Below are 26,873 nucleotides of genomic sequence, written 5' to 3' on the forward strand. Positions count from 1 at the left end.
TAATAGTATATTAATATACAGTACACACATCATATTTTTTTTCCCTGAAGCATGTATAGATTTTTTTTCGGCTGACTCTGTATACATTTTTTTGGTCTTTGGGATGCTTTCTTGTAACACATATTTACTTTTTTTTTTTTTTTTTATTCATTTTCTTCCTGATTTTCACGCTAATTTAAAAGCATGAGCAGCTCAATAGGAAGAACAGTGAGGTAAACACACCTGGCATGTACCCGAGTCTAGAACAAGTTAAAACCATTTGCTCTCACTTAAGTGTTTATGAAACTGCTGATCTCCTAGGTTTTTTTATGTGCAACAAATTCAGGAGTCTACAAAGAATGGCATAAAAAAACATCTAATTTGGAGCAATTTTTGGAAATAAAAGTGCCTAGTTGATGAGAGGTCTGAGGATAATGACCCGACTTGTTTGAGCTGATAGGCAGGCTACAGGAACTTAAATAAGCAGTTGCTACAACTGCAGCGAGATTATATGGATCTCACACATGAAACCCCCAACATAAAACCCTGACGAGAACGTGCTACAAGAGCAAGAGCAGAGACGACTACACTGGATTCCACAGCTCTCAGCCAAAAATCAGAAAGAATCTGTATTTACAGTAAAAACAAGCTTGCTGAAACTAGACAGGTGGGGAAAAAAAATTAATAAATTAACCTTGAGAGTGTTGATATAAATAAATACATTAGCAAAATACATACAGCATGTAATTAGATAATGTTTATCTCTTATCCAAATGCTTTTATTACAAAGACATTGTGAAGGCCAGAGTAAAACTGCTTTTTATTTGATTTTTTATGAGGTCTGTTTGGAAAAAGTCCAGCCATTGTTAATATAACAAGAGATATTTGCGCAACATTAATGTAACCAAGGAACGTGGACTGGAATGTATCTATGTGAACAACAATGACTACTTCACTGTAGGGTGCAAGGAAGGCACCGTTAAATGTGTGTCCTGTGTGGACGTCGCATTTAAAATAACTATTCTGGTACAACAAAAAATTCTGAGTTAAACTTGGATGTTTTTCCGCGAACTTCAAAGTTTCAGATGATTCGGAAAACTTTCAAGACGATGCAATGAGTGCAGTGCGATTAAAAGTGTGGCACAAATGCTTTAAAGACGGGAAAGAGTCCATTGAAAGTGATCCAAGGCCTGCCACGAGCAGAAAACTTGACCATGTTAAACATGTAAACACTATAGTGTTATAGCATACAACAAAAGATTAGCAACTGGCGGTGCAAGCAGTGAAAGCATAATTAGGAGTTTATGACATCTAATCCAGTCATTACATGGCTGGATACTTTCCGGACAGACTTGCAGAAGCTGCTCTTTGTGAAAATTTAAAAACGAACCCAGATGTATTGCCGTTAATCATCTTTAAACACTGCCAGCCTTAACTGGGAAACCTGCCCAAGAAATAGCTTTTGTTTAACCGTGTATATTTTTTATTTTTTTCGCCCTCGCTGAATGTCAGACACCGTGCCAGCTTTGCTGTCATCAAAATGCTAGCTTGATGCACACCACACCAAACTATCCACCCACCCTCACAATCAGGTTAAGACTCAGAAGGCAAAATTTTTTTCCACATCATGCACACACACTAACTTCAGAATTAAACTATACATCAGTTTGAGTGTGTGTATGTGTGTGTGCCCTGCGACAGATTGGCACCCTGTCCAGGGTGTACCCTGCGTCGTGCCCCAAGTCTTCTGGAATAGGCTTCAGGGCCCCGCGACCCTGAATACAGGATAAAGCAGTATAGAAGATGAGTGAGAGTGAGAGAGTGTATACAATAAACCACCTCCGAGTGTCACAGAAGGAAAAGAAGAAAATGTCGAACCTGAGAAATCCGACAGCGCTCCAGGGCCAGGCTCAGACTGAATATTAACGAGACCAATGACAAGTTCTCGAGAATATTGCACAAAAGGCACTGGGAAGTACGTGATCGCCATGTATTTTTAAAGAGGTTCATCGGTAACTTTCCTTGACATGGGATAAGATGTTGATTGCAGGTTTTAGTTTTGCTGGGGGGGTTAATGGGTGTTGACATCGAGTCGCTATACATTCATCATTCAGCAAAAAAAAAAAAAGGCAGTAATGTGAAAAGAAGAAACGTGTGAGTCAAAACAGAGATAAGTAGCACTTCAAGAAATCTATCATCCAGATAAAAGACCTCTCGATGTCTGCCGGGCGGGGGGTATATTTCTTCTACTATTTCTTTCGCTGTTTAGTCTCTCGTAATGCTTTTCTCTGAATGCTTCCCTCTTGAGCTATGCTACATGCATAATGCTACAGTTTTTAACAAGCTTTACAGGAGAGAGAGAAGGAGGATGAAGAGGAGAAAAAGAAAAGGTGGGAGGTTTACATAACAGTCAGCAGACTCCATGGCAGTACTCCTGTTATATGATCATACGAACGCGCCGAGCTCTGGTTAGAACAGTGAGGGGGACGGGAGCCGATATGCGTCCCTGCCGAACTAAATGTGCAAACACTTACTCTCGCTCTTTAACAAAGAGCATCATTATCTCACCCGGAACGTTTGCTGGCACCGCCATGGCTCAGAAACAGTTTTGTGTGACATAGGTGTAATATGAATTCCATGAGCTTATGAATTAAGCTAATAATTCACGCCGAGCTTGGGGGGGGGGGGGGGGTGGAAGGAGGGTTTTTATTCTCCATATTTTGTCAGCGTAGCTAAATTTATCATCCATCCCAGTCCTCTTGTGCTACATCTGCCAGGCTAATTGCAGGAGCTAATTGGAACCCGAGGCCGGCAGGCACTTCGCGAAGCCGGGTTATTCCTGACTTGTGTTAAGGGGGGCATGCACACCATTTCTACTTCACTGACATGGCAAGAAAGCTGGAAAAAAATAGACAAAATAAATAAAGGAGAAGGCATGTATACATGCTCACAGAAAGAAAAAAGAAGAGGAAACAAAAGCGGTGTTCTTTTTTTGTTGTTTTGCTTTAACAAGTCGCAGCAGATTAAAAAAAAACACAGCGTGCTTAACTTTACTTCTCGATCATGCAGGTCGGTGATAATATATCACTATATTAAAACTCTCACTCAGGCTGTGACATGGCCAGAAACAAGAACTAAAGACTCAGGCAACTAAAACCTCTTTCTTTCCCTGTAAAACGGAATAGGTACAGCTAATCCTTTTTGGCTTACAAAGTGACACATGGCAGGCAATTGCATCTTGCAAAACATGTACAAGATATGTGAACAATCGGGTTAATGCATCAAAAAAAAATTCATGGTTATGTCTTTCCATTAAAAAGATTCTTACAGTGAAACATCAAATTGCGAGTAACACGATTTGTAAGTTGCCAATTTTGACTTGGAAAATGAACAAGTCTTGGTTTATGAGTACCTAGTATCATGTATCACGCATGCGCTTCTTGTTTTGACGCCGAGCGTCACGTGATTACAACTGAGCCAACGGTTTTTCTCTCTTTTGCGCTGCGGAATTGTGGGTAATCGTCTCCCCTGCTGGGTCTTATTCGATGTTTCACTGTAAAACTGAACTCTTACTGGTATAATCAACATCCGTGCGCGCGTGTACTGTTTACTATAACACTGTGACCGTGTGTGTGCATAAAACATTTTATTTTATGTCTGTATGCGTGTGTACAGCGCATGTGTAAAGCAAAAGCAAGTCTCATTAAAAATGTTAAAAATCCATTTTCTCTCTCTCCGCATCAGCTTGCTCTTTGTGTATGTGTGCGTGCGCGTCATTAGACACACAATCCAAGGTTCCTGTACTATCCTGTACTGTATTATCATCCGCACTCATTGGTCATTTAAAACTTTTATTTGGTCGCACTCTTATCAGAGCTTTCCATTCAAGGCTACTGTACTGTACTATGTACAGTATGCAACGCACTTTTAACACATAACTTGTTGGCCCCTAGGCCCAAATATATAAACAGCCTATGTATAACCCTTATCATAATTATTGTCAAGTGGCTCTTTTTTAGATATTTTCATATTTGCATTATGCCCCCAGTATTATTCAAGAAAACACAGCATTTTCTTCTCAATATGTTCAGTGCCTAGATTGACATTATTAGCCCATCTTAGTACATTACTGTAAGTAAATGCTACAGATGCTACAGCCATACCAAGACAGGACAGTAAGTGGCAATAATAGTACTCCAAAGTACACAGGAATTGATTAACTAATTGATTATCCTCTGCTAATTTCTTACATAAAGTGACGAGTGGGTGGGCGATATTAAATAACAGGTCAAGCTCAGCAATGAAGGAGCACAAGCAAATTTTTAAATCAGTCCCACGATCGGTCATTGAGGGTGGAATATTATGGCGTTATATTCCTGCTAATAATGCGCGGGTCGGGTATTTTTCCCAACCCGGGGGTCCCGCTTTTATGAAATTATTCGGGCCGTACCAGCCCGCCCCGCACCACTGTATCTATTTTTACAACCCGCCCCGCCCCAGCGACTATTAAATAGACATACTAGGCATTGTAATTCAAATAAAAACAGCCTTTATTTCGGCCCGAAAGTGCTTGGAAACTTCGCCCTGTAAACAACATATGATTATGAATATGAACGATAAATCAGGTCATATTAATAACAAGATAATGATACACATTTAAAAAATGTACAAAGCAGCATTTCTAATCTAGGCTACACTTTTTTTTATTTTAGATTTGTATAGTGCAGGCCTACAGCTTACAGCCTACGCTAAATAACACTGACATGGGTTACCAGACAACCCGCGCATCACTAACTTCTGCCACAATTCTGAGTTATTCTTCACGTGCGGTGTCTTTCCTGCTTGCTTAACATGCTCTTTTTAAGTCTGTGCGCGCTTGACTCTGCCTTTTTACGCTCGCTCAACTTTGTCAAGTGTAACAAAACGGCCACAAAACTAGGCAATCACAGACACTACTTCCGGCATGGTGCCGGAACGCCATCACCCCTGTAAATAGAATCGCTTGAATATCTGCAAACAAAATTCGGGTTGATACTCTACGGAAGGTGAAAGTTTCTTAAAAAGATTAATTTCTGGTTATGAGACATTAAAGCGTCCCTACAGTTCTGATCTTGCTCCATCGAACTTTGACCTGTTTGGTCTCCTGAAAGCAGCCCTATAAGGAGAAAGATTCACTGATGAAATGAAAAATAGTGATTTGCAGGTGCATTCGTGGCTCCCAGCTCAGCTTAAAACATTTATTTTATTTTATTTATAAGGTAATACTGAAGTTTGTTAACCGATGGACAAAATGTATTGAAAAGCAAGAAGATTGTCAAAATTATGTATTGTGTCTTTTCTAAAAGTTAATTAAAATAAATTTTACAGCCAGAATGCGGATCATCAAAAAATGGCCTTTATGCTTTTTGTGCAAGGGCTCCTTAATTTTACAGCGTAGTGATTATGCAAAAATACATCATTTCTCCAACACAATGTGAAACGAGCCAATAAACATGTTATTCTGGAAAGAACTGCACGTGTTATGGCCTCCCCCTCCAACCCATCTTACATGCGTCTGAGTCTCACAGGTTTCCTCACATTCTGTAAAGGTGTGTGGAGAACACGGACGCTTCTAAATGTATTTATGACATCGAGGTATACGATGTGGTTTGACTGCGCAGTTTGAGTTTTTGCCACAGTTCGCAGCTGATAATATTTTTACAATCTCCTATTTTCTCCTTCAACCTGAAAGGGTAGAAATTCTTGTTTTCATTTTCTGTCTAGCCGTTCTGGACGATTTATCTACTTATTGCGATATTTCAAAGTGGGAAAATTGTGAGCATTGAAAAATCAATAATCATACAACCTGGGAATCACTACAAATACATCCAGGTCCAGGTGTGAATCATGTAGCAACACAATTTTTTTTTTTTTAAATCAGCAGATGTAGATACAGAAGACAAAGTGTAAACATGGTGGTTGGTACCAGAAGGTTGTGTTGAATATTTCAGAAATTTCAGAATTTACACAGGGCGGCGTTTCTTAAGAAGACACTTTAAAGGAGAATGACAACCATGTTGAGCAGAAAAGCAAATACCTTTTTAATCTTCGACTATCCAGTTTGGATGAGTGTGTGCCATTAATGACCTTATTTTTTGATTGACAGAAGTGGAAGCCAATGTTGTATGTAGCTGTTGTAGGAGACCCACCTCACAGCTAGATGTTTTATACATGCCAAGCTGCGTTTCTGCTTACTATTTAACTACTCATTATTCAACCTACTATATCACTCCTGGTGGCTTAAACAAATTTAACAAATTTCTTCCAACTTCTCATCAACCAGACATTTCTACCCACAGACCTATTGCTTACTCTGTTTATAATTTATTTTGTATTCTTACCATTTTGTGTAAAATCAGCTAAGAGAATGTTTGTGAAATTTCCAGATCAACGATTTCTGAAATTCTCAGATTCTGAGCTCTTCTTATACCAACATCTACAGTATTCCACGATTGAAGTTTTTCTTTATTCTGATTTCTAATGGTTAACATTAATGGTGGCTCTTGACTGCATGACTATTTTTTGACTTGACTGCATGACCGTAGAAGACACTACTGCCATATGACTGGCTGATTAGATAACTGCATGAACGTACGAGTGTACTGGTGTTCTTAATAAAGTGGACAGTGAGCACATTTATCCCAGTTTTAAAAAGGACTTTGGTTTTAGCCTGACAAAAATCTGTTAAATGTTGTAACAGATAAAACAATAAGACAATAAAACCTTGAACAGTTGAACACACTCCGAGTGAAATATTGTGCTATGTAATAAACCTGATCACAGATCAGTAAGATGAGCAGCACAGCACACATTAACTATTTACAGTGTAGCAGTGGACAGACTTATTTGATTAATTTTATTTACTTATTTTTAAATATTTTTTATATTTATTTATTTATTCATTTATTAAATGTTCATTTTTGTCCAAGCATGACCTAGTTCACTATGTGTCATTGTTTGAAAATGGATGGACAGACTCATTCTGTCAGCATGTCGCACTCATTTTCCTCTCGGTATGCAGGTGATTGTGCGTGCTATAGCTTTTACCGATCAATCTGAACACCCGACACATTAACATTTCAAAGGGCAATACTGCCAGATTTCATTTTATAATTCGAATGAGAATCAGTCGGCTCACATTTACCCAGAAGTTTTACTCATCGAAGCATCGTTTATTCCCATTATGATTTGCTTCATTTACCCGAATGCTTTTAAAGTAAAATAGAGTGTCCTCTATTTCCTGTTTATTTATACACACATCCGTAAACTTAATTCATCTACAGTATACAGCAAGCAGTATTCACAAAATATTGGCTTAAAATAAACGTGGAAAATAGATCCAAAATAAAAAATTAAAAAAAAGAATATTCGACATGTTTTGTAAGTAGCCCCGTTTTGTCAGCAAAACACAGAGACCTTAAGTCTCTTCCTAAAGGGGTCACTCTTTTAAGCTTCCATACACTCTAAGTGGACATCAGACTTCAATGTATAGACATGATGGTTCCTCCTGACAGAGACGAGTATAATTTTAGGTACACAGAATTCACAATTTTGACCAAAAAACACTTAAAAAAATCAACGCGCATTCACCAATTTAAAAGTACGCTCAGGGGGTTTGTTCGTCCATTTTTTAGGTACTGATGGGTGCTAATGGCCAAAGAGCTGGTAATTTATCCTAATCAGACGAAACGAAGTGGCCGCTTTCAGTGATGTATACAGTACTTTGTGTGTTCAGAAAATTCAGAAGCTATTTATAGCCAAGCCTTAATTTCCTTATGGAGACAACCAGAAAATGACCTTGTACTGTAGATGGAATTCATGACACCATCAGTTGTCACAGAGCAGCTGTAGCACTCTTTAGAAACAGCCCTAAAGCCTCAGCGATCCAGTTCCTTAATTTACAGTGGGTTGGAAAGTTTTTTTGGATGGTCAGCATGATCAGCTGGTACTGATCTGGCACTCATCAGATCAGCCCATAACAAGAGAAGATTTAAGTCAACGGGTTAACGGGTCAACGGTTGGGATCAACTTATAAACCCATTTTCCACCAAGATGACAAGTTACTCTTGTATAATAGAGCCTCCAAAAAATGTAAAAAAGTGAATAAAGCTTATTATTCAAACATTCTTTTAAAGGGTGGCAATAATCCTGAAGATACTGCTAAACATAAATTTAAGCTTCATCTTGTCCAGCAGACTTTGTACAAAACCTTATTTAGAACCAGCTTGACTTGCAACTGCGTGCTTGTCAATCTTCTGTATATGAGACTTTTTATTAAAAGCTTCACTGAAATCTGTGCAGGAATACACAGTTTATGCAAGTACTGGAAAAAAAAAACCTGCAAATGTGTCACTGTTTTTTTGTTTTTTGTTTTTTTTTCAGTATCCCATGATGGCTGTGTTAGAATTACCCAGTAACATCTGAAAGGGAAACTCTCTCAGGCTCATCTATTCCACATCTGGCTCTAATTCGAGGTCTGGGGAGAGCAGTAAAGCTTTAGCTCTTATAAATCCTAAAGGGGTAGGCTCGAGTGCGCATGTGCTCTTCTCCAGAGGAGGACATTGAGTAAAATCCCATTAACAGCCAAACTAAAATTACTTGTTTATTGAGCCTTTGATGAAAATGCTTTAAATAGTTAAGCTTTTTAGTGTAAGGATTTTATCCCAGTCACGCTGTTAAAATGTCTCCTCCAGGAATGTTCCCATTTCTCCCTCCATCTGGCTTAGTTTGTCTCACATCCCATCAAGAGAGAGAAAATAGTTGTGATACACCACCGTGGCCACCTGTGATGCAATTTCCCCCAGTTTAATGAGTGATTTGGCAACGCCAGCAAGTTAATGGAATGTAGCAGGGCTGCATGAACAAGCCCAGAGCACATGTTGTGTGCAATTAGGATGAAGGTACACAGAGTAGTGCGACTGTATATTACCAGGCCTTCTGCTCAGCCCCATGACAGGATCATGTTAAGATATAATAAAGACGTACACAGACCCCCGCCACCCCCCAGCCCCCTTCTTTATCACTATGTGTAGGGTCATGAGGTGGCAAGAATTCAATACATTTCTCCACAGGATCAATTTTCTCTTTTGATAAAAAAAAAATAAATAAATAAATAAAGACTTTAGCTAGCAGGAATGTAGATTAGAACATCCAGATGCATGAGAACACAGACACACAGATGCATGGCAGCCCCTTCGTGTCTGCAGACTATTCAGTTTATGTTCACTTCAAACATCAGAGTGGAGAGAAAAAAAAGGAAGAAAACAAACATGATTTTGTGGTACAAGTTACTAGTGCTAGATGGGCCAATTTAAGTAGAGATTTTTATACATTTACAACCAATAATGTGAAAAACAAAAAATTAAATCAGATATTATGATTTGTTAAACTGTGAGGTCAAAATAGAGTCAAATAACCACTCTTTACAACCGTGGTGAGCAGAAAGGCATCTCAGCACTCATACGCGCTTTGACCAGTTTTTGCATGATTTTATGCATCGATGATAGATTTTTTTTAAATCGTCTGTTGGTAAACCGCGTGCGTCTTTCTCTTGCTCACTCACTCTTTTTCCGAATGCTTTCTACTGCATTCACCCTGCAATGCACTCATTGTTTTACCCTTAACTATCACACAGGCTTTAGCTCGTGTCAGGGCGCTTGTACATTTTGTTCATTATGTAGCTATTATGCATGGTATGCACTGCATGAGCATCGCTTCTAGTTTTACATTGGGCTGATAATGCAGATTGTTTACCAAAACGACTGCCAAGCCTACCCTGCTGCCAAGGACTGGGTTCATAATCACTCAGCAGACAGCAAGCGCAGGTCTGCATTTGAGAACGTGAGAGCACACCCGTTAACTTTGCCTTAACTTGCATCATCAGGGCTAAACTAGCTACACTTAACAGATAATGATTCTAGAGAAGATAACAAAAATCATCCTTAGCTTGATCAAACAACCATCATGCTGCTGCTCAAGCTTAATAATCTAATAAAATATAAATATATTTTTTTTAATCTGCTTAAATCTGTGTTTCCTAACCAAGGGGTTCTGACATGCTTTTATGAGTTTCATATCGGCTATGTAGAAGTTTATATACGTACATATAACTGATTTTTTAAAAAGGAGTGTAAAAGTCAAAGCTAAATTATGATACTAATATTAAAATAAACTGTAAAGATGTTAATACATTTCACAACCTAAAATGTATCATGCTCTGCTATCTTTTAAAAAAAAGTTTTAGATAGCCTACTTAAAGTCACAGGAAGTAGGCCTACTCGAAGAAAATAATTTAGGCTGAGGGGCTCAAACTAGAAAAAAATAAAAATAAGAAGCCCTGATTTTAACAATCAAACTGTTTCAAACTGGACAGGAAAAGAAATCCCCTCTTAAATCTTTAAAGCTTTTTTAGGAGATCTATGCATATATGAAGATCTGTCTATTATCTATGGAAGACCTATTCTATCCATTTTTATACATTAACAAAATTAATTTAGGGTTGCAGTGGATCCAGAGCGCAGATAAACACTGGACACGTGAACACACTACATGTAACGCCAGTGCATCACAGGGCACCATGGGTATACATGACTCACTCATGTGCAGAGGCAATTTTTTTGGAGGGTGAAAGGAAACTACAAAAGCCAGAGCTTACCCACAGGAGGACATGCAAAACTCAACAGGGACAGAAACCAGAGGTGAGGGTCATACCGAGGACACTGAAGCTATATGTGATATCTCAGCAAACTTGGTGTATGTATGACAAAAATTCCATCTAACCTCCTCCATCTGACCAGGTTCCTCAGCAAAGTTCAATCTTCATGCTCCCCAACAAATTAGAGGGATTTTTTCTGATTAGTTTCACTAACAAGTGGTATTCTTATAGTTGCAGAGCTGTTTAGTCCCAATCCTGCGAGATCTTATGGAAATGCTCCTACTTTCACTATTAATCATTTCTTTGCTAACCATATTTCATCCACAAAGTCGATGGTTCAGCACAGACCATACAATTTTATAATGTGTTTGGAACCCCAGTTCCAAATTTTTTTAGTTATTTTCTTTGCTTGATGCATTAAACCCTTATTTTTTTTATTTATTTTTTTATTTTTTACCAGACTGTGCTTAATAAGAATGCAAAACAAGCATTAGCGTGGTGAAACAAATGCGTTTATTAAGTAGTAGAAAACCTGATTTCACAATAATCTGTGCCTGGGAGCTAAACTTCCCAAACACAGCCAATCGTTAGCCTACCCCAGACATCTGCAAGGGCATGTACTGCATGTGGATGGGCACAAACAGAGATTTCCTCAAGCTGTGAAACATGCTATGAGCAGCAAAATGTTGACCGGAAGAGGGAGGCATGGAGGATGCACATCCCCCCCGTCATGTGATTTAACACTTAATTAACTCAATAAATACTAATACAGTGGAACCTCGGATTACGAGCATAATTCGTTCCTGAAGCGGGCTTGTATTCCAAAACACTCATAAACCAAATAAAATTTTCCTATAGGAAATAATGGAAACTTAAATTATTCGTTCTACAGGCCCCCCCCCCCCCAAAAAAAAAATAAATAAAAATAATTCATACAAAATATAAAGTAAAAATAAAGCAAATTAACCTGTACTTTACTTAAAAAAAAAAAGGGGGGGGGGGGGGGGGAATCCCGACAGATAAGTGTTCCCGTTGTGCGCGCGCGCACACACACACACATTAACTGTTTTTAAAACCGTTTAAAAGAAGAGAAGGGGGGCTGAAGGGGGGCTCGCTCGCATTTACGGCCCCCTTCTCTCAGGTTGCCAAACACACACACAAACTCTCTGCCTTACACAGACACAAACACACACACTCAAAAACACTGCAAGCACTAAGACCCAGCAGGGGAGACGATAGGTCTCGGCTTTACAGCTCCCCTTCTCTCAGGTTGCCAAACAAACACAAACTGTTTGTTAAAAACAGTCTCTCCGTTAATGTGTGTGCGCGCGTTTGTTAAAAACAGTCTCTCCGTTAATGTGTGTGTGCGCGCACGCACACGTACGCACGCACGCACGCACACACGCACGCACACGCACGCACACGCACGCACACACACGCACACATGTACACACTAGGGATGCACCGAAATTTCGGCCGCCGAAAATTTTCGGCCGAAATAGCATTATCGGTTTCGGCCGAAACGTAAGAAAGCGCCGAAAATAAAAGCCGAAATTGTCGCCACGCCTCTCCCATCCTCCCGTCTCGTTCGCGCTGTCATTACGCATCAAACACGGAGTATGTCGGCGGTTTGGAAGCACTTGGAAGCAAGTTTTGTTATTGTTAAACAGCCTTATTACTGTTATTTATTATCAATAAAAGTTTGATTGCTTAATTAATTTGTAGTTTTTTTAATACAAACAAAAAGAAAATATTTTAAACATGTTTTTTTAATGAAGCCATTTTCGGTTTCGGTATCGGTTTTCGGCCAAGTGCATCCAAAAATTTCGGTTTCGTTTTCGGCCCAGAATTTTCATTTCGGTGCATCCCTAGTACACACACACACACGTACACACACACACACGTACACACACACACACACGTACACACACACACACACGTACACACACACACACACACGTACACACGTACACACACGTACACACACGTACACACACGTACACACACGTACACACACGTACACACACGTACACACACACACACACAGCGTAGGTGTGTGTGTGTATATTCACCCAGCAGAAGAGACGATTACCTACAATTCCGCTGCAAAAGAGAAAAAAACCGTTGGCTCACTTGTGATGATGTGACGCTCGGTGTCAAAACAAGAAGAAACATGATACTCGGTGCTCGTGAAGACAAAAAACTAAGACAATGCTCGTTTTTCAAGTCAAAAATTATTAAAAATCGTTGCTCGTCTTGCGGAACACTCGTAAACCGCGTTACTCGTAATCCGAGGTTCCACTGCAGCTATTCAGTTATCCATTTCTGTTAGCCATTGTGTAACAGGCAGAACCGTTAAAATGTTTAAGTGCAGATTACCTTTGAATAATATCTGAATCCCAAACAACAATTAAAACTTCAAGTCATGGTTGAAATTTTAAACACACAGACCAGACTTGCTAACAGATGAGCCCCTTTACTGCGAGACTGAGTGGGAAATCATACAGCACTGTACTTTCTGATGTGTTTGTCCTTGCCCACAGAAGCAGCTATTAGTCAGAGCTCTTCAGCATTGTAACCTCTGACCCCAGTGAACAACACTCCACATACCAGCATCGGTGTCCATGGAAACGGCAGTTTGTTTAGTTCTTGTTCCGTTCTCGATTGATTCTTTGGTTATTTAATTAGGAACAGATTGCAGTTGGGTCACGGCAGTGTGGCAAGGGCGTCTCTTCTGAAATCTTGTTTCAATGTATGTTAATCGGTGCACCTCTGACCTTTTCTGCAGTATCACACTTAGAGATATCTATGAGCAGAGAAATCTAATCGTGGCTCAAACGAAGCTGGAGTGCAATCAATACAGCACATGTGTCTGGAGAGATACAGATGTGAATGTCAGCAATCTTCAGACAAAGCTTTTGGAAACTCAGCAGTCTTTCAGTGATCTGAAATCTGTACAGATAAATTCTGGACCTGCATATGACTCAGAGGCTTCGTGTGGAACAGATCTCTATTGTACAGAACATCATGTGCTTTCTTTCTCTCACACGCTCTCGGCTATGACTGCAGCATTCGATCCAGATAGGGAATTGTCTGCAGCCCTCGACACATCTTCATCCTTTAGAATGTGAGGACGTGGCTGTAATGAGACCAGGCTTTAAGTGAGAGAAAAGTCAGAGGTGCTACAAGCATATAAATCAAAAATTTAAAAAGTGTCTTACATAATTGTAATACAGTGCTACTAAAGTCCCGAATTTGATTGGTCAGAAGGTGATGATTATTTTCTATAACAGCGGTTCTGGCCAACGTTTTGTTTATAAGTCTTGTTCTTACATTATATGTATCTATAGTAACAGCTAATTCACAGGGATGTGTCTTAAGAATACTCATACGAAAGTCTTGACTTGGGAGACTTCAGCAATTTTGTTTCTTAGAACAATGACAAGTTATTTCTTTTTTTGTTTTAATATCAAGAGGAAGAAAAGGAGAGGCTGGTGAGGAAATTGCTGTTGTTGTCAGCAACCTTTTAGCTGAACCCCTTCAACCTAAGTTGAATTAAATTGTGTTTATTTGTGCAGGTAAGAACACTGGGTGTGGACCACAACAACTCTCGGATACTCTGTTTTTCGAAAGGTGGAGCTAAAAAATGCTGTGTGTTTTGGCCTGTGGACAAAATTTTTCTGTTGATGTGATCTCCTCAACGAGCTGCACATTGTGCCAAAAAGAAAGAGCCAAGTTCTCTGGAAACAGGATGATGTGGGGTGTTCTTCAGATTTGTACTGATGAAGGAAGAGAAAGAAAGAAAAAAAAGCAAGCAGGGGGAAAAAAAAGGTGTATGTGATACAAAAATAACCAGACATTTCTACAACAATTGACTAATATACTAAGTGTGCCTCTGTGGTTTTTATTGCATCTGTGCATAAAAACCATAAAAATCAAAGGCATGTTTGATTTCCCAGTTACTGTTTTTTTTTTTATTTACTTCTGATTAATGAAGAAGATTTACACCTGCATTTTCAGCTCTACACAATACTTACAACCCCTTTGTCCACTTCTGGAATTGCTTAATTACAAGGGGCGTCCAAGTCAAACCAAGACTTTTGATTGTGCAGAATAACAGACTTCTCTATACATTCCTCTGCTACATGAATGCACTTATCCCAGCGTTTTACTAGTTTTTTTCAGTACGCCAAAGTCATATATCGGACTGCCTGCTTCATTTCTAAAATGCTGGCCTTCCAAGAACTCCTTTAAACAGCCCAAACATGCGGAACAAGTTGGTGAGACATCCATTGCTTTTTATGTATCGGATGTTCCAAATGTAAATGTAAATGCCAAATGTTAATGTTTTATCTGTCAATCAAGTTCACGCATTCATTCATGAGAAATTTCATCACCCCTCATATGTTCAGTAAGGAGGGGGAAAAAAAGCTATCAGGTATCAGTTTATCTGATTTAGACTCCACACCCTCGCTGATTATATCCTGATAAAAAGACAGCCTGAAATATTTAAGTCTTACATATTTTTACATAAGCACTTAATCATGAATGCCTCCATAATACTATAAAATAACACATTATGCAAGTGTCAAAAGTGGGCGAATGTGATTTTTCTTTTTTAAAAAAAGTTTGTTTGGAGGATTACTTCAATATTTAGCAAAAAATGCTTACTTAAAACAGAACAGAGACATTAATACCTTTATATATTGTCATTAACCTTAATTGTATTCCTAACACAAGCCTTTAACAAACTTTCACATGATCTACAATTCTAGCATCCAAACTTTTAACTAGAATAACATACAGTATACATACTTCATGTAATAACATGATGAAAAGAACAGCTGTTCATTCTCAGTTATGTTATTTTTATGATCAACCAATCAGTACCATCATGTTTTTATAAAGTCTGGTGATGTACAAAGTCCTTCTGGATCTGTACAGCACATTACTTATTCACATTACAGTTCTCTCTATGGATCATGTGTACATTTCATGCACATTTTATATATTTGTTATCTCTGTCCTCTGTACTTTTTTTCAGTCTTAAAGGTAAGCGGATTAATTGCTTACATTAAGTGTTAATTGACTATGTATGCGCAAAATTACACAACTGCTATCTTCTATAACGATGCACAAAGTTAATGAAGAGGCAATTAAATCTTTATTTGCAATTATGGGAAAACAGTTGCAGGCTGAAGATTATATACACTTATGAGCATGATCGGCCATGGTACTACTGGCTTTGCTATGAATTTTTTGAGCTGGTCTACTTTTAAAGAACAACAAATATATATTACATTATATATACACTCACCTAAATAATTATTAGGAACACCTGTTCAATTTCTCATTAATGCAATTATCTAAATCAACCAATCACATGGCAGTTGCTTCAATGCATTTAGGGGTGTGGTCCTGGTCAAGACAATCTCCTGAACTCCAAACTGAATGTCAGAATGGAACGGTGAAGGAAGAATGTCAGGAAGAAAGGTGATTTAAGCAATTTTTAGTGCGGCATGGTCGTTGGTGCCAGACGGGCCGGTCTCAGTATTTCACAATCTGCTCAGTTACTGGGATTTTCACGCACAACCATTTCTTGGGTTTACAAAAAATGGTGTAAAAAGGGAAAAACATCCAGTGTGCGGCAGCCCTGTGGGCGAAAATGCCCTGTTGATGCCAGAGGTCAGAGGAGAATGGGCCGACTGATTCAAGCTGATAGAACAGCAACTTTGGCAGAAATAATCACACGTTACAACCGAGGTATGCAGCAAGGCATTTGTGACGCCACAACACGCACAAGCTTGAGGCAGATGGACTACAACAACGGAAAACCCCACCGGGTACCACTCATCTCCACTACAATATATATATATATATATATATATATACACACACACACACACACACACACACACACACACACCTACATAACCAGCTTTCATGTGTATTTGCAGTCACTGTCCTGTTAATCACCCAATTTTGTGGGTTTTAAAGTTATGAATATATTTTTCATCTACTGCAATCGATGCACCAGAAAAAAAAAAGAAAAAAAAAACAGCCCCAACGAATGATGCCTCCACCACTATGCTTAACGGTTGGTACAGTGTACCAGGGGTGAAATGCTTCACCTTTACACCTCCAAGCATACTGCTGGTCAAATCTTTTTTTCTTTGGCCATATGGCCCACTGCAAACTTTAGTCGAGCTTGAACATGATGATTTTTGGAGCAGGGACTTTTTTTCAGCCCTTAGTCCTTAGCGATATTACAGGCTGGTTAAATGTAGACAGCAATAGTGGTGTTCTAGTAGCTTCCAGTTGATGTTAGGTCTGTGCCATCCGATCCTGTTTTCTTTTCAGCTCAGAGTGATAGTTTGAGCCTTTTTTCCAGTCCTTTTTTTCCAAAACTAGAATCAAAGTGGCTATAATTTGAACTATTTAGAATTGTCTGAGCTTGAAACCTGCAGTTGTTTAGAAATGGCTCATTTCATCATCTTTCGCAGATCTGCACTGGGCTCCTTTATTGTGGGTTGGTCCATCCAATGGCGCAGTCAAGGAAACTTCAACTATCAACCATCACTAACAAAGTTGAGAAGCATTGGCTTGGCAAATTTATTTTAAAAAAATAATAATAAATGATAAATACTTCATCACAGCTGAATTAATATTCTGACTGGCTGTATATTTCTAGCCCTGTATGTACAGTTTTGACCCAGTGTTTTTGGAATTTCCCGAAAGCCCAAAATAAATGAAACATTTTTCATTTTCATCAAGATTTCTTGTGGTTTTCTTCTATTGTACTGTAAAATCGTTCTTCCCCATCATGTCCATGATGAACGTATATATACTTCTGACTGCAACTGTAGCTATACAACACCACCCATGGTTTTGTTGTACCCAACAAAAATATATATATACATTATCTCAATTCTGTGTAGCTCTAAATATATAACCACTTTGACCCTTTTATATTGTCCTATACCATAGCAACAGTCATTCATCATATACCACAACAAATGACCAAGAGTTACATTTTGAGATGCATAACATTATTTATATTACACTGTCACATTGCCAAGCTCTAGTTGATAAGAAAAAAAATATATATAAAGCTTGTTATGGTATTGAGAAGACTCCTAAGAACAGACTCTCAACCCTGTCCACACACCTGTGGATCCTTTTGATGACGGGGTACAGAGACCCTTCTTTAAAGACTTTATTTCACTTTCCTAATCTAAACACATTTCTATGCAATGTTTCAAAAATGACAGCGGACAGAAGAGGTGACCATCGACATGCTGGGTGCAGAGCTGCCTGCCCCTCCGTTCCAGCTCCTCTTCTCTGGTTAATTACAGGCCCACAGCCCCACGTAGCAATTACAGGCCATTTCCACAAGCATGGAGAAATGCTCTCCCCACCCTCGCTTTCTCACTCTCTCTCTGTTTTGCTCCCACACTCGCTTCTCTTCGCAAAGGCCACCGTCGACATCCCACTTTGCCCTGGCACTCACAGACTCAACCACAGATCAGACTCAAGTCATGGAAAAAAAAACGTCAGCAAAGTACTTTTAATTTCACACAGGTATTACTTTCACACAATATCCTGTTTCTTTAATTAAATATTTAATTAAACGACTGATGACCTTAGATAATTGTGTTGCAAGTAATTATCGAATTTGGCGCGTTAATTTTAAACCCTCCGTTTATTTTTCAGCTGCGTGTTTGCTGGCGAGTTTGTTTACACACGATCGACATTCTAATGGCGCTCAGGAAAGGGTTATGAAATCTGAGCGAGGGAAAGAAAAAAAGAAAGAAAACACAAACAATTCTCCAAGAAATGAGTTCTGCACAACAATTCTGATTATCGTTTTCATCAATATCCCACAGAACTATGATGTAAAGTTGAGCTTCGCTGAGCCGGATTTCTTATTGCTTTGTGAGATTAGTTTATAAGCTTGTCGTGTTTCATTTTAAAGGATTTTTTTTTTTTTTACAGAGAGTGAGAACAAGAGAAAGAGAGAGAGAACACTGACAATAAGACACAGCAGTGGCTCCAAGCCATCCACCCTCAGATTCGGAGAGAACGTGGGTGTATGGATTTGAACGGTGCCTCCACTGATAAAACCCACTTCACGAGACACACTTCTGCAACAAACCATCAGGAAGCAGGTAATGAACATGCACCTTTTTTTTGCCTCAGCTTTTTAAAAAAAACAAACAAAAAAAAAAAACACAAAGTTGCGGAAGTCATATTTATCATTTAAATTAACATTATGGTAAATCGGGAACGAGCAAACTTGCCGATGTATAACGGTAAATGCCTTGTAAGTCAAAGTTGTCAAGAGAGGGTAATTACAGTGGACATAAAAGACCTCTCGCTCACAGAAAGCCTTTTGAGATAAAAGCAGAGTTTATGGTTTAGCCTCTAAGGCATTTTAAAACCACTCTCGCTGTTTATTCTGAATTCCTTCATAAAGCCCTCCTCCACATCGCCTATCTCTTCCCGCCCCCGTCTCTCTTTCTCTCTTTTCCTCGCTCTCTCTCTCATATGACACGAGAGTGACAGAAACACATAATAGCATGTAGTTGCTAAGAAACCACCTGTCTAGATTTCACCGTATCTACACTGCGACACAGTTCTCATAAAAAAAAAAAAAACTACTAAAATCACCCAATGGTGATGATAACTAATAGTGCATCTCCAAAAAATCTAAATAACCTAATAGAGAGATTATGAAGTCACCGCAAGCGGAACTGTACAACGGAGAGGAGTTTAAACTTGAAAGACAGAGTGTTTGAGGGCAACATCACAGGTTTGGTATGTGCGAAACCAGAGCCACACCTGGTATTTTCCACCTTGGGATACATACCGGATGCCAATACGCAAACAGGCAAACCCGTCTATGGCGGACTCCCCAGGAAAGGTGTCAGAGACACCCCCCCTCCCCTTATTTTTTCCTCAAGAGTTATTTTTCCCAACCGATAACCTAACAAGTCACACCCTGCCCAGTGCATGGCAACCAGGTAGTGTTTATCCACACACACACACCCTTTATAATGCCTAGGTAGACAACTCCGAGCTGCCAACCAATAGCAGGATTCAAGGTAATATTTCCCCTTCCTTAATCTGGGAGTATTTCCAAATAAACTCTATCATTAAAACGAGAGAGACTGTGAATGGGGGGGCCTACTACGTGCAGTAGGCAGCATTCCAATCAAGCAAGTCCTCAATGCAATCCAAGTTTTTTTTTTTTTAATGAACAGTCCAAATATGAATTAATAATACAGTCGTACATAATGGAAGGTTGGGCAAGCACTGTCATTTGAAAAAGGCAAGGGGATGTACTGTAAATGGCACTCACAGCGATGGACATACAGTAATGCTTTAAGATTGTGCTTAGGAATCCAAAAAGAAGTTTAAAGTATTATGAACAAATTATATGAAGCCAGACTGACTATGGAAAATAAGTGCTACGACTTTACAAAGACATGTCAGGCTGCCCTCTTCTCATGTTTATGATTTTGGCTAAGAATGAGATGGGTTTAAAAACCCCGCGGCATGTTGTGGCTCCATCACTCTCTGTGTTCAGTCATTTTCCACACCTAGCTTATTAAGCGCTATAACAGTGCTAAGTGGGAAAATGAGGCGAGCTAGGTAAAGGCACACAAAAGTTGAAGATTTGGTATGGTAAGTCCACAGATAATAATTACTTTCAAACAGTTTTACAATGTGCTTTGAGAGTCCGCTGAGAAAACGACAACAACCATAGAGACACAATCCTGGTGCTTATTAACTTCTTACCGCCACATAACACCATGGTGGCTGCCATAGCAAGTCATAGCATGCTCTAGATGTTGCAGAAGTGTCATGGCAATCCACTGGATACTGCATGCTTTTGGTCTTTGGTGCTGCTTTTGCAGTTCTATTCCCTCAGTTCATGTTTAGCTCTTGTTCTTCTCTATGGGTTTCCATAAACCCCTGGACAGCTATAAATACCCATGATTCACCACAAATGCACTACCCGTCAAACATTTGGACACACCTACTAATCCCATGATCTTTTCTGGTTTTATTTCTTTCTACATTGTAAAACAATGCTGAAGGCGTCCAAAATATGCAACAATCTCCTTTAAACAGTTGATATTGAGATGCGTCTGCTATTCATGCTCTGTAAAGCCTTCATAACAGCTCTAATCTGAGGTGCAGTTTGCTAATTGATGATTTCTCAGGCTGGTAACTCTGCAGCAGTGGTACGTTTTGGTCTTGCTTTCCTGGGAAGGTCTACATGAGAGCCACTTTCATCATGGTGCTTGATGGATTCTTGCAAGAACTATTTCAGAACAGCCTGACCTTCATGTCTTAAAATGACAACTAAGCGTTATTTCATAGTTTTAGGATTGTATGTATATTTTAAAATTGTTTTAGAATGAAGAAAAAAAATCCAAGCTTGTGTCCAGACTTTTGACTGGTACATGCAGCGGTTCCACGGCAGTCCAAAGAGTCATAAAAAGGTGCAGCTTTGCCTCAAATCTCTATAGGTCCCTGAAACACACCCCTGCGAGTCATGATTACAGTACGACTGCATGACTCAGGATAATTTGTGAATTCATAGCAATTTGTAGCAAAAATTGTGAAAGTGGGAACCAAGCTTTTGTCTTTGGTGATGAAGCATCAGGTTGTGGCCGCAACAGAAAAGTAGAAATTTTCCACCTATAACAACTGTAATGCTTTTTATTAGTATTATTATTATTTATTATTATTATTATTACCTCTGTCATTTAAGGCATAACTGATGAAACATTTAAATGTTTTTGTAAAAGCAATAACTGTTTTCATGCTGCATATCACTGTTCTGCAGTTTTGTCACTTTGCATGAATGATTTTCCAAAACTGGTCTAGCATATGTTCAAGCTAATTAATACACCCAATGAAAAAAATTCCCACCAACAGCCAGGCCACACCCTTTAAGCTTGTCTAACAACAAACCTGTCCTGCTTTACCGCATATCGGTTGTTTCATCCAATGATCCAATGTTAATTCAGCCTTAAAATGTCTGAAACAGGGGAAATTTGCATTATGTAAAAGCAAATGTTTGATACCCAAAGTGAGGGAAGACAGTAAGCGATTACATTTATGTAAAATAGAAGGAAAGGCAACATGGCCATAAGCAGTGGAAAGGATGAAGGTACATGTTTTAAGCTCGAGCTTCGCTGCATTTCATACACAGATTTCCTTTCTGGCTAGCGTTGTATATTTCTGTAGAGAATCGCATGAAAAGCATGGCAACAAGTAGCATGCTAAAGATAGGAGCATACCCAAGCGACCATACCTAAAGACACAGGGCAACAAATTGTGTAGCACAATTCTAAAACACAACTCTTAGTGATGTACAGAACAAGCCTGTGAAGGCCTGCAGGTCACAATGTGTACAAATGACACTAATATTCTTAACCATAGAACTGCCCTATTTTACACTCGGTTGACAGATGGACTATGATTGGCTCCTATTGGGTAAAAGAAAAAAAAATACTGTCCTATCACATGTTACCTTACACAAATGCTAAGGGCGTTTTCACATTAGGCACGATTCATTTGCATTGTGCCTAGGACCGATTGCTCCTTCTCCTCCACTTCCCCGCTCGACAGCATTCACGTTGTTTATGTGCTCCGTTTTTGGCTACACTTACATTTTTACGCTCTCCGATACAGTAGGTGTCAGTATGCAACTACTTAATTTGTGTAAATGTCAAGAGTAACACTCTTGCTGTCTCTCTACTTTGTCAGCTAAGGCTGTGCACAATCATGGCCAAAGGTTTTGAGAATTACATAAATATTGGAAATTGAAAAAGTTGCTGCTTAAGTTTTTATAATAGCAATTTGCATATACTCCAGAATGTTATGAAGTGTGATCAGATGAATTGCATAGTCCTTCTTTGCCATAAAAATTAACTTAATCCCGAAAAAACCTTTCCATTGCATTTCATTGCTGTCTTTAAAGGACCTGCTGAGATAATTTCAGTAATCGTCTTGTTAACTCAGGTAAAAATGTTGGAGAAACTCCAATGCACAAGTGTTGGAGATCATTATGTCAGGCTGATTGGGTTAGAATGGCAGACTTGACATGTTAAAAGGAGGGTGATGCTTGAAATCATTGTTCTTCCATCGTTAACCATGGTGACCAGCAAAGAAACGCGTGCAGCCATTATTGCGTTGCATAAAAATGGCTTCACAGGCAAGGATATTGTGGCTACTAAGATTGCACTTAAATCAACAATTTATAGGATCATCAAGAACTTCAAGGAAAGAGGTTCAATTCTTGTTAAGAAGGCTTCAGGGCATCCAAGGAATTCCAGCAAGCGCCAGGATCGTCCCCTAAAGGGGATTCAGCTGCGGGATCGGAGTGCCACCAATGCAGAGCTTGCCCAGGAATGGCAGCAGGCAGGTGTGAGCGCATCTGCACGCACAGTGAGGCAAAGACTTTTGTAAGATGGCCTGGTGTCAAGAAGGGCAGCAAAGAAGCCACTTCTCTCCAAAAAAAACATCAGGGACAGATTGATCTTCTGTGGAAAGTATGGTAAATGGACTGCTGCGGACTGGGGCAAAGTCATATTCTCCGATGAAGCCTCTTTCCGATTGTTCGGGGCATCTGGAAAAAGGCTTGTGCAGAGAAGAAAAGGTGAGCGCTACCATCAGTCCTGTGTCATGCCAACAGTAAAGCATCCTGAGACCATTCATGTGTGGGGTTGCTTCTCATCCAAGGGAGTGGGCTCACTCACAATTTTGCCCCAAAACACAGCCATGAATAAAGAATGGTACCAAAACACCCTCCAAAAGCAACTTCTTCCAACAATCCAACAACAGTTTGCAACCCCAAACTGCTGAAAAACAATGCATTTTCCAGCACGATGGAGCACCATGCCATATTGCAAAAGTGATAACTAAGTGGCTCTGGGTCCAAAATGTTGAAATTTTGGGTCCATGGCCTGGAAACTCCCCAGATCCTAATCTCATTAAGAACTTGTGGTTAATCCTCAAGAGGCGGGTGGACAAACAAAAACCCACTAATTCTGACAAACTCCAAAAAGTGATTATGAAAGAATGGGTTGCTATCAGTCAGGATTTGGCCCAGAAAGTGATTGAGAGCATGCCCAGTCGAAATTGCAGAGGTCCTGAAAAAGAAGGGCCAGCACTGCAAATACTGACTCTTTGCATAAATGTCATGTATTTGTCAATAAAAGCCTTTGACACATATGAAGTGCTTGTAATTATATTTCAGTACATCACAGAAACAACTGAAAAAGATCTAAAAGCAGTTTAGCAGCAAACTTTGTGAAAACTAATATTTGTGTCATTCTCAAAACTTTTGGCCACGACTGTAGGGCAGGGGATGAGATTTAACACAGATTTCAAAGGGGACATGACGTGACGTCTAAACAGCGTTCTACTTTTGTTTTCATAAATGATTGGCGTCCATATCCGATTTGATCCGTGCCTGAGCGTGGAACAATTGTATTCTCAGTAATCACAATGAATCAGACCTTGTGGTCAAGTGTTCTCTGAAACCTAATGTGCCAATGCTCTAAAACTCATCCAGTTTGGAAATTCAAGCATGCTGATGTCGACCATGCAAAAATCTTGCTCATGATCAACTTTATGTCAGAAGGTGAGCAAGTGCAACTCAAGTCAAGAACGGAGAAACTCAAGTCAGAAACCAGGGAGACTGTGACACCTTACCACGTGGCTGGTTGTTTCACAAGCTAGGTGGCAGCTATAACCGCAGGCAGGGTGTGCCTTGTTTACACCCGTGTTTTTGTGTGCATAACGGAGTCTTAGGTGCATCCACACCCTGTGTTTAAACACGAACACACCTCAGCAGCCTGAGGGCTGTGTTCGTCATTCTCCTGTGATTATTCAGGAAGTTCCCTGAACGTTGGACCCTCTCCGATGACCCCCAAATTTCATGCTCTTCTGTGACCTGTTTAGCACAACTGAACAGAAAGGGAGGGGGGGGGGGATATAAGTCGGATCAAAAACGCCACAAGGTCCCAAGGACTTGCGACATCTGATATGGAAATATAATTGAAATTCTTGACAAACACATGATTCTGTAGTTGCCGAGCCTGTGCCGAGCCATACCACGCACTCATGCTATGCTTAATTTGGTTAGCCTTCTTGTCAAGGTTTTCAGAGTACCATACTAAAGGAGCCTCAGGTTTAAATCAAATCTATATGTACAATGGGTTTGAAAGGTCCCATTAAATATTTGGACCTTTCTTTATTTAAAACAAGTTTTATGTAAAAATATTTTTCATAAGATTAAGATCTTAAAGATTCTGCACGCACTATCGACCATGTTAACTGCTTTGTAAAGATTTCACCTCATGTCTAATCTCTTCTACTGAAGCATGTGCTCAAACTACCTGCCAATGGATTTGATCTACATTGAATTGAGATTTTAGCATAAAGTTGTGCTGTCCATCAGCTCGAGTGCACACAGTCATTATAGTAAAAATGGGATGTACCAAATACTAAAAAACTTTTAAAAGAAAAACAAAGACATGTTAAAAGACTCTACTTTCCACTAAAGCTGTTGGCAACAATATAAGCAGAAAAGAAAAAATTGATGTTGTATTAAAGTAATAAAGAGCAGTCAGAAATTAGAAATGAAAGAATTTATTAATGGCCACAGAATCCTGGACCTGTACTTTTTTAATACTTGATGCTGTAACTATAGCACACGTTCCACAAATCCCACATTCTATTGCATTATATACCTCAGAAGAGGCACAAGATGGCTGACAGCAGAATACAACGTTCAACTTTAATTGACCCTACTTATCCAAACCAGCAACACTTAGGAATGTAGAAAGTGCAATGGTTAAGGCATTGCCCTACGGTTCAGAAGGTCCCAGGTTCAAATCTGGGAATCTGTGTTAGATTCTCGGCCAGCTATAATTCCAATCTCTGTGTGCAAGAAGTTTGCAAGTTCCCCATGCTTGGAAGGTTTCCTCCAGACCTGCAGATTTGGCTAACTGGCATTCCCAAATTATGTGAGTCATAATATGCAAGTGTGTGTCCTGCAATAAGTTGGCCCCCTGCCCAGGGTGTACCAAAGAGCCCTAAGTCTCCTGTGATAGGCTCCAGGTCCCCCATGTCCCTGAATACAGTATAAAGCCGTATAAACGATGAGTGATTGATTTTTGCCTAACGATGATGCAGGTCAGCTAAACAATGAAAATCTTAAACTTAATCTCTATTAGTTCTGAATCTTAAAGCTTTGCTTTACTAGTTCTGATAATGTTTCATAAATATATAATGTATTAGGTGAAAGGGTTTGTCTCAGTGCCAGCCGGCACATCGAGCGACGGATACACCGTATCCTGGAGATATATCCATCGTTTCTGGCCCAATTTCAGGAAACATTGTTCTATACGAATACATCTCATTACCAAGCTAGCTCACAATACATCACTGCAATACTTTTTAGCCTAGTCAGCTTTCAGGCTACCAAACATGGCACTGGGTAGCATATCAGAGCGTTAACTAGCCTAGTAAAAAAAAATGTAAAAACAGGCAGAGTTTTCTTTGGTAAGCCGTTTGAAATCTTTGCTCAAACCATGATTGCTAAACACAAGGTAAATCAGGTCTTGACATGTCTCCATTGTTCAACCTGTTGCTGGTATTCTGTCAGCAGTAGTGTTCTTGCCACATCGCAACCTCCTGAGAACGTGTCCTACTTTCACAGGCATCGTTATGCGACAGGACGCAGATACAGACAGCTCTGATAATTCAGGTTGTTGGTGGAGAAAGGCTACAGATGTAGAGTGCCATTCACGGAATACGCCATGACCCTGAGGTACAGCGTTAACTCAGTGTTTCTTAGCCACTTGAAAAAGAACAGATAGAAAGATGCAAAAATAATAATAATTTGGTAGTTGTTGGTCTCCACGCAACTTGGCACAGGTTTTTACATCGGATGCTCTTCTTTTTTTATGATACGGTGATTGATGAAAACCCCAGACTGTTGAGGTGGTGTTTTGCATTCACTGCAATGTAAAAGCCAACACCCTGATACAGGACACATGCGCCTGGCCTCCAGCTCTCAGAATAGTTCCATTGTCCTGGTTTTAGGTGTTGGACTTCAGGTTGCCCCATTTAACAGGCTTATGTGTCACAAGACTGCGGCTTAATCCAGAGAAAG

The 26,873-nt window shown here is 39.6% G+C and overlaps 1 protein-coding gene across 8 annotated transcripts in view; it reads right to left on the reverse strand.

Annotated features, from left to right (window-relative positions):
- baiap2a (BAR/IMD domain containing adaptor protein 2a) overlaps positions 1-26,873 on the reverse strand; it is an 84,006-nt gene that overhangs the window by 56,249 nt on the left and 884 nt on the right. The gene's annotated exons all lie outside the window — the stretch shown is intronic.

The sequence above is a fragment of the Clarias gariepinus genome, chromosome 16 (genome assembly GCF_024256425.1).
Source record: "Clarias gariepinus isolate MV-2021 ecotype Netherlands chromosome 16, CGAR_prim_01v2, whole genome shotgun sequence".
Taxonomy (NCBI): Eukaryota; Metazoa; Chordata; class Actinopteri; order Siluriformes; family Clariidae; genus Clarias; species Clarias gariepinus.